The sequence below is a fragment of the Anser cygnoides genome, chromosome 1 (assembly GCF_040182565.1).
Source record: "Anser cygnoides isolate HZ-2024a breed goose chromosome 1, Taihu_goose_T2T_genome, whole genome shotgun sequence".
NCBI classification, from domain to species: domain Eukaryota; kingdom Metazoa; phylum Chordata; class Aves; order Anseriformes; family Anatidae; genus Anser; species Anser cygnoides.
In genome coordinates this window covers 48,423,755-48,436,792 of record NC_089873.1, presented here as the reverse complement: position 1 = coordinate 48,436,792, position 13,038 = coordinate 48,423,755, and the positions used below count along the sequence as shown (strand labels likewise).

The 13,038-nt window shown below is 42.7% G+C and overlaps 1 protein-coding gene and 1 long non-coding RNA gene across 16 annotated transcripts in view; one reads left to right on the top strand and one right to left on the bottom strand.

The window, feature by feature from the left end:
- NR2C1 (nuclear receptor subfamily 2 group C member 1) overlaps window positions 1–13,038 on the bottom strand; it is a 57,098-nt gene that overhangs the window by 41,817 nt on the left and 2,243 nt on the right. For 5 of the 14 annotated variants that reach the window (XR_010830621.1, XR_010830624.1, XM_066994918.1 and 2 more), the window contains exons 1-2: window positions 1,842–1,987; window positions 173–361 (exon numbers count right to left, since the gene is read on the bottom strand). The exons of 5 other annotated variants lie outside the window; for them this stretch is intronic. The gene's annotated coding sequence lies outside the window, so the exon portion shown is untranslated. Of the gene's footprint in view, window positions 1–172; window positions 362–1,841; window positions 1,989–8,915; window positions 9,013–13,038 lie in introns of those variants that run through there. 4 more of the 14 variants (XM_066994933.1, XM_048061101.2, XM_048061097.2 and 1 more) reach the window with 2 other exon arrangements.
- LOC125182463 (uncharacterized) lies at window positions 3,116–6,510 on the top strand. Of its 2 annotated transcripts, none has more exons than XR_010830656.1 (3): window positions 3,116–3,244; window positions 3,792–3,986; window positions 6,441–6,510. It is a non-coding gene; the product is annotated as an uncharacterized lncRNA (long non-coding RNA). The 2 variants fall into 2 exon arrangements; XR_007162314.2 differs by lacking the exon at window positions 3,116–3,244 and adding an exon at window positions 3,259–3,440.

The window sequence follows — 13,038 nt, the reverse complement described above, 5'->3', positions numbered from 1 at the left end:
AGCATGACCCTGCCTGTCCCACTGTCCCCCTCAGCCCCCAGCTCACCTCATGTAGCTACAGCCATAGTGTCCTTCTCTTTTCAGATTTTTGAAGTAACTGGAATTTCTCCATTTACTTTGTTCTCACCTTAACAAGGTGACCTGAATTTAATCAATTTTTGACTTGTCTTACTTGTTATTTTTGAATTATGATTGCTTCCTTCATCGACTTCCATAAAGTTTGCTGAAGCACTCACAGGGCAGACTCCTGAGCAAACCATAAACTGGAGTTCTTCCATGAACTCGAGTCTGAAATTTCTCACAGTCCAATGTGTCCAAAAAGTCCAATGTGCAGGAATTATTTAAAATGAAATACATGCCACTGTTGAGGACACACAAAAAATCATTAACTTGGCAAAGAATTTGAGGTCATTCCTAGTACACATTAGTATATTCTGCACTTCTGTAGCATAGCTTCTCTTAAGTACTATTCACCTGCCACCATTTGGCCGGCCAAATACAGGAAAGCTCAGCTGGGAGAACATTCTCTCCCAGAAAGATAAATGGATCTGGTTTCTAACAAGGAAGCTTATCAGATACCAAAACCAGAACTGGTATGCTCAATCTGCATGGCCAAATAACTCTGAGAATATTCAGAGTCTTCCAGTAATCTCAAGACTCGGGAAAATAAATGGCTCTGCAACAGAAAGTCCAGGGAAGCTGACACCCAGAAAAAACTGTGCTTTCATGGCCAATATAATGTTCTATAGGCTGACAAGCAGACTGACCTGCTGTATCAGGTTTAAGTGGCAGGGTTTTGGTAGTGTGGGGCTGCAGGGGTGGCCTCTGTGAGCAGAGCCCAGCAGCTGCCCCATGTTACATAAGAGTCAGCTTCAGACAGCTCCAAAAGTGAACCACCAATGACCAAAGCTGAGCCAGTGAGCCATGCTGGTTGCACCTCTGACAGCAGATTTAACAAAAGGGAAAAAATGCTGTGCTACAGCAGCGGGGACAGAGAGGAGTGAGAAGCTGCCCTGCAGACCCCAAGGTCAGTGCAGCAGCAGGGCAGGAGGTGCTCCAGGCAGGCAGCAGCAGTTCCCCTGCGGCCTGTGGAGAGGCCCCTGGCGGAGCAGGCTGTCCCCCTGCAGCCCACGGGTCCCACACGGAGCAGATCTCCACGCTGCAGCCCGTGGAGGAGCCCCCGGTGGAGCAGGTGGATGTGGCCTGGAGGAGGCTGCGGCCCATGGAGAGCCCCCGCAGGAGCAGGCCCCGGGCCGGAGCTGCAGCCCGTGGAGAGGAGCCCACGCAGGAGCAGGGGATGGGGAGGAAGGTATTTTTAGTGTGCTTTAGTTCTCAGTGCTCCAGTATGTTTTGCTTATGACAATAACTGGTGAGTGATCTCCCTGTCCTTATCTTCACCCGTGAGCTTTCTTCATATTTTCTTCGCCTGTGTTTTTGAGGAGGGGGAGGTAGAGAGTGGTGCTGTGGTCTTAGCTACCTACTGGTGTTAGACCACCACACCTGCATGCTCTGAAAAAGCAGCATAATTACTGAGCTATGTATATGCAAAATGTTATATACTTGTGAGGAGAACTCCCACTAGTGTTAAAGGCTGTATTTAACATAAGAGGTGTTGACTGTATCCTGAAAAAGACATGTCTTCTGGGTAGCACACTCTTTGGGAGGGTGGTAGGAGTTCGTATCAATTTCTCTTTGTTGACTGAGTTCCAAGAAGAGAGCATTTGAAGTACTTGATAAGCAAAGGTGATGATTTGGTGTGGATGTCTCTATTTAAAGATATGTCACCTCAGATAATGTGAAGCGTGGACTTTATGTTTTTGGCCATACTGTCAAATACTCACCAACAGCATGGCGAGAATTTGCACCAGTTACGACAGAATTCTGTACTGGGGCTAACACCTGTCTGTAACAGGATCCCTCTCTTGTGAGCAAGATGAAAGTTTGTAAGAGAGAGGTATTTTTACATTATTAATTCAGTGTTATCAAACAGAGCTAATAAAATATTGAAAATATTCAGCTCTCCCAAATCCAGAAGTGGCCATAGACTTCCTTTATTCCTGGCACTATAAGCAACATAAGTATACTCTGTTTTACTCTTAAGAGCAGGGGAAGAGGTTCTCTTAAAGAGATTCTGTCTTGACACATTATTTTGGCAGGAATTCTAAATTGCAGATGATAAAAAAGTAGGAAGTAATTTGGAACAGAATTGTGTGTTATGCAATCACAACCACCACGATGTACTCAACTGTAGCAATACAGTCTAAATGCCCTAAAAATGAGCAAAATTGAAGAAAAGCCAAGGGACAGTGGTTAAGAAAATCCTTTGACAAACTGTTTAAAAACCAAACTGCTTTAAAGGTGATGATTTTTAAACAAAAACCTAATGAAATTACAATGGACTCTATAAGCCTGACTAGATTACTATTCCTTACACAACTGATGCTACTACCTTTCCCCACTCAGAAGAATTTTAATGGTCCAAAAGATTTTATTTGTGATGTGATTCTTCAGAGCAAAGAAAGAGAAATCTGTGTTTACAAGAGTTTTCAAACACAGCTTTTTCTAGACTTCAAGAATGTCATCTCTCCATTCAAAACTTTCAAGGTTTTTCTCAACAACTATAATCTTTAGAGAATGACTTGCACGTGGTACAGCTCTCAGAAAAAAAAGAAAAATCAAAAAAGCCTAACAAACACTTAAGTGTCCATAATTATGGGTTTCAACCACCACATGAGGACAGCTTTTAAGAATGTTGGTTTTAATATTAATGCTTCCTCGTGCACCTTATAGTGCATCTCAAAAAAAAAAAAACAAACTCATCCATATATTCTTTTACCTACAAGTGATTATAAATATTGCAAAAATAAGAAGGAAACTCATCTTGAAACTACATAAATTCTTGATTAGAGTCATGAATTCACCAGCTGTGAGCTTGAAGTATACATCTTACATACATCTGTCATGGTTTTGGCCAGGATTGAGTTAATTTTCTTCATAGAGACTGAGAGAGCACTGTGTTTTGGATTTTTGATGAAAACAGTGGTGATAACACACGGATGGTTTCAGTTGTTGCAGAGCAGTGCTCGCACAGAGCCAAGGCCGTTCCTGCTCCTCGCGCTGCCCTGCCAGCGAGGGGCTGGGGGTGCACCAGGAGCTGGGAGGGGACACAGCCAGGACAGCTGGCCCAGGCTGACCAGAGGGATGTCCCACACCGTGTGGCGTCATGCTCAGCAATACAGCTGGGGTAAAGAAGGAGGAAGGGGCGACGCTGGGAGTGATGGGGTTTGTCTTCCCAAGGAACCGCTCTGCGTGACGAGCCCTGCTTTCCTGGAAGTGGCTGAGCACCTGCCTGCCGATGGGAAGCAGCGAATGGGTTCCTTGGTTTGCTTTGCTTCTGCACGGCTTCTGCTTTACCCACTAAGCTGTCCTCAACTCAACCCGTGAGTTCTTGCACTTTTACCTTCCTGATTCTCTCCCCCATCCCACCTGGGGAGAGTGAGCAAGTGGCTGTGTGGGGCTGAGCTGCTTGCCAGGGCTAAACCGCAACAGTCCTTCTTGGCACCCGATGTAGGCCCCAAAGGGTTTGAGATGACTGACAGATTTGATTTCAGTGTGGAGTGCGCTAGATCAAATTTATATACGTTATAGCTGCTTAGCTGCTAATTGGCAGGCTCCTGTGCTTGCTATGGGGCGTGCCTGCCTTCCTGTATGCCAGAATCCAGTGCTTATTAGTGGCTGCTTTTGCTTCTACCATTTGCTCTGCTCCTTATCATTTTGCTTTGCTGTGCTAGGAACATTTTGATAACAGCTACGGCCATGAGCCTGGGCTGGCCCACGGCCAGAACATCGCTGCTGTTCCTGTGCTGCTGTAGTGGACAGGCGGCAACTCCAGACTGAACTCGAGTCTGGGACGAGTCGAGAGGGACTGTGACCTGTGAATGAATTCACACGGGAGTACGTACACCCTGAAGCATCTGTGGCCACAGGTAAGTCCACTCTAGAGCAAAGTACACCTTGAAGCATCTGTGGCCATGGAGAAGTCCATGCTGCAGCAGGTACACCTTGTGGTCTCCATGTCTGTGAACAAGGCCATGCCACAGTACCTCGTAGCGTCTGTGGCCGTGAATAAGACCACAACACGGCAGGTGTCTGAAGGGGCTGTGGGCAATGGAAAAGGCCGCATCAGAGCAGGTACACCTTGTGTACTGTGTGATTGTGGCTGTGGATCACACCATGCAGCAGCAGATACACCTCTGAAGAGGCTGTGGCCCACTAATTAGTCCACACTAGAACAGGCGGAGCTCGAAGAATCTGTGGCCATGGATAAGTCCACAACACAGCAGCTAAACCTCTGAAGGGCCTGAGGCTCGCAGGTAAGGCCGTGCTGCAGCAGGTACACCGCTAAGGGACTGTGGCCAATGGACAAGCCCGGGCTGCAACAGGGGCAAGGGAAGGAGTTCATTGCAATGCTAAACGCTGTGGCCTGGTCCAAGAGGACAAGGGGTGAAGACTGTGATGGCCTTTAAACTGTTGTAACCCCTGATTTGAGTTGCATGTTACAGGAAACGCTACAGCAGGAACCCCTTGCTGCTAGCCAAGCCACGGGCAAGAGAAGGACTTCACTGCAACGTTAAACCCTGTAGCCTGGTCTGAAGGGATGAGGGGTGGAGACTGCGATGGATATACCCTTAAATTGTTGTAACCCACGATTTGAGTTGCATCCCCCATCCCACCTGGGGAGAGTGAGCAAGCAGCTGTGTGGGGCTGAGCTGCCTGCTGGGGCTAAACTACAACAACATCCCCAACCTGCTGAGACACAGAAATAAAAGCTTTTAAATTACTCATCCAGTGATTCTGTGCTGCTAGTTAAATCATCCCACAGCTCAGATGGATACTTCTGCAGTAGGAAACAAAAAGAATGACCTCTAGAATCAAGAGGTGTGTGTTTAAAGAGTTGCTTTGCAGCTAGTTAGTTCCTTTAAACCAAATGCTACTGTTCTCAGAGTTGCTACGTAAAATTGAGTTTGCTTAGACAATCTGTTGTTCCCTTAGCTCACACTACTGCTTAAATAGAAATTTTAATAGCCATTAGTATCCTTCTTGTTGCAACTGTGTTTCTAGTAGCAATAGAAAAATTCTCAATAGAGGTTGGCTCTTGGCAACTTAGAGCAGATGACAGCCCTGAAATGTATGTAGGTAATCAGTAAAAATATCAAGTAAACCACCTTTGACATGTAGTGGTTATAATCCACACACAGAGATCAGTTGCCTAGAAAACATTACATGAAAATACAACAGCTACAATTGCAAGAGCATGAGGTAAGTGCATACACGTGCATATATATTTTTTGTATTCTGGGGGGTTAGGTGGGATTACTGAGGTGACAATTTCTTGGCGTACCTTCACAATTATAAAAAATCCTCAACACACTACGTGGGTTCATTTCTAGATACATTTCAAAATAGTACCAAGTGATGACTTACATCATGAAAGAGCTATGCAATCATTTTTTTAATTAGTATTTACAACTATAATTTATGCATTGGTAAAGTATATTGAGTTTTTCTGCATTTTCATGCACTTATAAGAACTCAACAGTTTGAAGCCTCTTTTGATGCAACCATCATCCTCTTGAACTTGTTCTTTTAGAAAACCTGTCACTTGAGCAAGAAGAATGGTTTATTAGCTGTTAACATTTTTATGTTGACATTTTGCCATTCAAAGCCATTGCTAAATAAGAAAAAAATACATAAATGAATTTTCCAGGATGAAGCACCATCCTTCTGGTAAAGACTTATTTACTTATTTCATTGCATATTCAGTTTCTGAGAGTATTGAGCTTGTAATCGCATGTTTTTGAGGGTATACTGCAGAATTGTCAAGTGCTTGATTTATAAATGCTGCATCAGTTATGGAAAAGCTGTGAAACTAATTGCTTTGAGTTGCAAATTATTAAGTTCCAAAGCTCAAAGTTAAAGACAGTCCTATCACAGGAGTAAGTGTACTGGTGCACTTATGTTGTTGTAACACTGCACTTTTAAACTTTTGTGCTAGAAACAAGCTTGTAAACAATCGAAGACTGTCTAAAATGGATAAATGTCACTATATCCCTATAGGGATTTTTTTTTTAAACTGTGACTTAAGACTGATGTACATGAGGCCTGATCTGTGAAGCTACATTGATAATGAAGGTACAATCTTATTCTGGCTCCACTTCAGCAGGTGGAATGTCTTTGTGTACACAAGAACAACCTGCAGACTAGTCTTCCTTAGTCATCAGTATCTCAGTCCCACTACAGCTCTTGCCAGTAAAGCACCGATTCAAATTCTCAGAAGCAAGTGACCAGTCTTGAAACACTTTAACAGCTCTTATAAGCAGACACCCCATAGCTTGGAATGCCCTAGTGAATTAATCCTCCATATCATCTCCTCACTCCAGGTGTACGTGTGGATGAGCTACTTCTGAATTCACTGAATGACCAAAGAGTAACGCATTTTCCTGAAGTTTGTGTTAAAACACCATGCAGCAAACAGCAATGTTCAGCAACTGCTCAGCTGTACCTTGCCCATCTGTGTATTATAGGTGGGATGAGAGCTAGGAGTACTTTGTCAGGAGTTGCACTGATGTCCTTGATTATGCATCACAGCTCTTCAGAACGGAAACTGAATTTTGGACTGAGGAGCTGAACATTAAGAAAAAAACGTGATTTGCAAGTGTCACCCTCAACTGCATCCTACAATATAAGCTAATGAAAATCAGGTTCCTCCCTCACTTACCTGATGTGACATAAGCCAAGCTATGGCTCACACTGGTGTACAACCTCCTCCACTGCAAACATCCTTTGTAATCAGTGCGATCTTTAATTACATACAATGTAAAAGTGATACATTTTACAGGATTATTCCTGTATGTTTTTGGTATGTTTTTTTTTTAAATGTGAAATTAAGGAGTATTTTTGAGAATTTACAGATTAATCTATGCTTGTATTTTGATACCATTTTACGTTGTGTAATTATTTAGCAATGGGTGTTTTGGGGTTGGTTTGTTTTGTCTTGCCAACCCTCCTTCCCCCCTCAACTTAGTGATCCTAACCACCAGGGACCTAACTGACCAATCCAGTACCTTTAACGACTGTACTCTGTGCTGAAATGTGTTATCTTAAATCACCTCCAATGAACTACATGACTTTATTCTGAGCATCTACACTAGCAAAAGGTCCACAAGCTTCAGTGCTTAAATTATGAGCTGTCAGGCCCCATTTAATGTCACAGCACAACTGTGAAAATTGCTAGCTGAAACCCATTCCGACCCCACTGCCCCACTTTTGCTTTATTTAATCTCTTTCTTGTGCTTACACACTGGTATACACCTAATGCTCTGAGCAGTCAGTTTAAAGAACTGGACTGGCAGAAGCCTCTTTCTTATTTGTGAAGTCAGGGTATAGTTTCAAAGGCAGTTTGAACAGAATTACAGCTCACGCAGGGGAAACGGTCCTGACCAAGCTCTGGCGTTGCTGACTGTGATAAGGCAATTCAACTCATTAAAAAGACAGAAAAATAGCAGAAAAGCACCAAACATCTGTTATGCAAGCACACTCAACTAATTTAGTTTGCAATTGGATTCGTTCCACAGCAGGCAAGAGGACACGTGGTTCGTAGTCAGGAGAGGGAGAAAAAAGGAAGATGAGGAAGGAGGAAGAACTCCCTTCCCACTTTTGGTGACAGAGAACTGTTAATTCAGTTCATCTGCACCGTGAAACTGTACCCTTCGGTTTTGGCCTGCTCGGCTGTCCGATGCAGCTCACTGTGGCATCAGACACGCACCATTCCCAGCCCTGCGAAGCTGCAGGACTACCTCTTTGATCAGTAACCACCTGACAGGCTGTGCACCTTGACACTGGAGACAGGGGAGTCGGGACAGGTCACGGAGAAGCAGCTACCGACAAGTTCTAAGCTGAAGTTGGGTCAGATGTGAAGCGCTTTGTACTTCATCTTTCGCTTACCTAAGGTACCTATGTTATACTTCACATCAGGTGTGCACAATCACTCTTTAGAGATCCCTGCAAGCAACTGAACAGAAAAAATGCTTTAGCTGTTTTTCCTTTTATTATATAAACTTACAAGTTTAGCACAGCTTTCATCCTTTTGAAAGCTTTCCTGAAATTGCTCCAGCAAACAAATCCAAGAGGCTGAACTGATTCATGTAAAATAACAAGTATTCTAAACTCAGAGCTATCCAAAACTGGGACATGTTCTTTAAGGACTTTAATACAAATATTACTTTTCCAGTACAGAAGATTCAAAATAGGTCTCTCAGTCTGAGATTCGATCTTCAGTAACTGGAAATAAAATCCAGGGTGTTTTCATCTAATATAAATCCTCCTGATTTCAAAAATACTTTGTTCCATTCCCGTCCAAATTATACCACACACTTTCAAAGCACACATCAGGCAGCATGAGAAATGTTTTTTATTATTCAGATAGAAAAGTAAATTGATTCAAATAATTGACGGGTTCTTGATTGAGAGTGTTTTGCAAAGGGAATGAGACAGATCAAGATAAACCAAACTTTATCCAGATACTAGTTAAAGACAGCTTTAGGAAAGAAATATAAACGTGATGAGCAATCTAACTAGGAAAGATGAGATCCGGGATTCTAAGAGATTACAAGACAACAAAAAAAGCTGCAAATACTTTTGGAATCCTCTTTAAAATGCCTTTCTCAATTAAATATATCCAAAAGTGAACTGCAAACTCTAATAGCATTAGTCAAAGATGGGGAAGCAGTAGAGCCAAGACTCCTGCCAATACATCAGACACTAAGAAAAGCTGCTTGCAAACACGGACCGATTACTTTTTACCTCATTCATATCTCCTTCTGAACATTCTTGCAAAAATTACTTTCTTTACTCACCGATTCAACTAGTGAATATTGCAATTACTGCTTCATTGCTCTACTGGGTTCCCTTTTTCACATCAGACTTAGGATTCTTGCCTTCATTTTTCAGAACCTTCAAGGTATAAGAGAAATGGTAAGAAATGCTTTGCCCCACGACCATTTATTTAAATAACTTCTCTGCTGAAGCTCCCAAATGACCTCTTTTTAACTTCTTACAGATCTAGCATTAAGATTGGAGACACAGTCTAAAACTCCCTGAAACAAATATGTAACCCTCCTTCAGTTTTCCTTAAAGGAAATGCGTTGCTTAAGGAAAAGTGACATTTAGACTGTCAACATGACTAGATCACTGCCTCTCTTCAATGCCCTTTATTTTCTTTCTTTTTGTACCCTTGTACCCTCAGTCTATGATGACCTGTCTGCACATTTTGTCATTAGTAGTAAATTTCTGAGGCCAGGGACAAATCATTTGCTTAAGGGTAGATACCCAACACAGGAAGACTCTTCTCTTCATCTAGTTACAGAGTAACACAAGTATTAGCAGCTGTACTTACACTGATTAGATCTGCCTTACACATAAAACCCTTGCATTTGTTTTTGAAGTTATTTCTCTAGTGCTTGACAATATTTTCCATATAATTAAAACCAAGGAGGGAAGCACTTCCAAAAATCTAGGAAACTAACCCACGGAGAGATAATATATCCAACTATTTTCAATTTAAAATCTCAGTCCACCAGCCCCATTTATTAAAGCCTCTAAAAAGCAGGCATTTTGACAGAAGACAGGCATCAGACCGCTTTTCTACTAGTTACGTGGCATTTATTGCATCTCTCTAATCTTCAGACTCACAAATGAAATGCAACTTTAATCTCTTTCTGTGTGTAAATCCTACAAAATTATTATTACTTTATGTCCCTAGTAAATAAGCTGGCAAACCTTCCTGGCAGGAGGAATCAAAATTACTTTTGAATACATCACTGTCTTCAGTGTCAGCCCAAACTTGTCAGCACTGAAGCTGGCATCACAACCCATGGTTTTCCATCACTACTTTAGTTAAGTACTCCATGCACCACAGCGTCGGTGGAAGATGTTCATTATCTTGCACTAAAACTCAGCCACTCTTCTTCTCCACTTCCTCAGCTTGTATGTGCTGTAGTTTCCTCAATGTTCTTGTCAAAATAACTCAGGAAAGAACTATTTAAACTGCTTGCTTTTGGCTTACTCCTACAAAAATGGGTAGGAAACACTCCCATGAGACCAGCCAGCAGATCTGACAGCCTCTAATCCCTCTGCTGGTACAGCTACACCCAGAAGACATCAAAGGGTAACTCATATCCTTCTCCTGGGACAAAAGTTACACGACCTTAATTATCTTAGCAGGAAGTTTCCGACTAATAGCACACCAAAATATTATACCAGGGTAGACTAAGGACGTCAAAAGCAATTGCAGTAAGAATATTTTTTGATGTTTGGACTCTCCACTTAGTATAAATGGTAACATCTCTTGTTCAGTTACATTTTATTACTGGTATAGTTGCCCCACTATAAATTATCTTGATTCTGCTTTAGCACCCTTCAGATGAACGAGAACAGACTGCATTTGGTATGAAGATACAGCACGTGAAAAATGCATTCAGCCCAGAGATCTCCAGATTACTTCCAAAAAATACTCATAAGCCTGACCCAGAGTCATTTTACTGCTGCAAACACAATGCTCATAAAATTTGAAATGGTTCAACTATCTTCCTGGCACTGTCAAACCAGTTTGACTCCGTATATTAAAATATAAATATGGAATGCATAATGATTGCAGTAATGACTCCACAGACATGTGGAAGGTGTTAATACAGGGGTCTTTTCTGGATCAAATGCACCTGAGAAAGATACACCTGTAAAAGATCAGATGCACATTTGAACTAATAGCTACAGAAGAGCTTTGTACAGGCATGCTAACGAGGTATGACTGCAGAAGGCAATGTGAAATTTACTTCCTGGTCTTGAAAAGCTCAAAAGGTTAATAGAATGGAAAGCAAGCTAGAAAATAATTCCCTCTTAGAAGAAACTGCCTTAATCTCTTTCTGTAGTCATACTGCTTCAGTAATAAATGATTTCAACAAACCTCAGAAAACAAACTAAGGATATACTGGTTTAGCCCAGGTCATCACACCGGGCTCACAGCTGCTCTGTACCTCAAAATGGAAACGAGGCCTCACTGCCCTTCCCATCACATGCTAATTAAGAATTCAGCACAACCGATGCCAAGCTTGTTTAATAAATATCTGCACATAAAATGGAAAGCACTTAATCCCTCTGTGATTAAATGTGGCAGAGCCAGGAGGTTCTGTTACTTGTTTTGAACCGAGTTCGTGATACTCTGGAACAGCGTTCTGCAATGCTCTGCGGATCGTCGGCTAAGCCAAGGAATCCAAACACATTTGTAAGACACACGACACTACTCTGCTTGATGCTTCACATGTGAAAAAGCTCAATGAACACATGAACCTAAATGATCTGTTCTTGGATTATCACACTATAAGCCATATTGCTCAAGATGGTACAACAGTTGGCAGGCTCAAAGGAGTAATATTCTCCTCGTCGATGAGCTGAGGAATATTTATGTGGCTCTTGACACCCAGTCAGATAGCGTTTATTGAATTTGCAAGACATCAGGACTTAGCGAGCACGTATGTAAGAGACGGAACCACAGGAAACTGCAGCAGCTAAACCTGCAGGCAAGGGAAGATGAGGTGCTTGTACACGCTCGAGGGAATAATTAGAAGGCACACTGCAATAGAGAAAAAGATGCACTGGCAGCCGTGCCTGTGCAATTCATTTAGAATTATTGCTCTTGCTGCTTTAAAATTGCTATGTTTAATTTTTCATGTAAGCAAGAGTTAGAGTGGGAGGAAAGAGCATCGCTAGGCTGAATTTTAAGGAGATTGCAGAGTCCCTCCTCCAGGTTAGGCCACCGAAAGGGGACAGTCTCACTTGCAGGCCTGTGCACCACCTCCAGAAGCAGCCCGAGCACCCGAGAGCTGAAGCAGCTCATGGGACGGAGCAGGGGAGGCAAGGGGCTGTCTGCAAGCAGATCCAGCTCACCTGGCACTGGCCAAGCACCAGAGCTAGGTGCAGGACGGCCATTTCAGCTGGCCAAGCTGCCCGGCACACCTCCCACCACGGACTGCATCTCCCCCGAGGTTGGCAAAACCCTGTGCTGTCACAGGAAGAAAAACAAAGGCGCTGGCTCGGTGGCTGGAGCCACACAACAAACCCCATCAGGAAGTGCATCTGGCTGAACGCTTCCGCCCCTTTCACTGGGTTAGTTTCAGCCCGGTCACTTCTCCTACCTGGCATGCAAAGACTGTGCTACCACCACACAGCAAGCACAAATCCTTCTTTCAAAACACGCCCATCACAGTGTGACAGCAGCACGTCATGAAATGTGATGTGACATGCCTGCTTGGAGCATCCACACAACTACAGACAGGTAGCTGATAAACGAAGGCACACTACAGAAAGGACTTGCAAACCTATTTAGCAGTAGTACCACTTACCCCCCCCCTCACAACTTGCACACGTTCCTGCCTGCAGAACCTTCCTTCAAGGAAAAAAAAAAAAGGACTGAATTTATCCTTCCAGTAAATCGGTGTTGACAGCCTCAGAAAAAAAACAACCCTTTATAAATATCATAAATATCATCACTTTCTTCCTGAGCTGTTTCTTTTTCTTCATCAATTCTACAGGATCACAGGATTAGATTTTGTTAGCAGGCTTTTTTTTTTTTTTCAAATTCCTATGAACACGTATGTCAAGCGCTCTGGGAAATACATTCAGACTAAGCAGCGACGAGTGAAAGCATTAGTCACGTTGACACTTACACTGTCCTACTCATACTCCAGAATAATCATTACCAAAATAAATGGGGCAGCTTTCACACCACAAATTTACTTCCAAGCTATGATTAGCAACCTCAACTTATTGGGAAAGAAATAACTGCTAATTAAAGCTAATATGACAAAACAAGATGGTTTGGCTTTAGTTTTTGGTGCTTTGCATTTTTCAAGTTACTGGTTTAACTTCCTACAAAGGCAGTCAAATACTTAGCTTAGCCCGGCCTGTCTTGATGTTAAGCTGAAG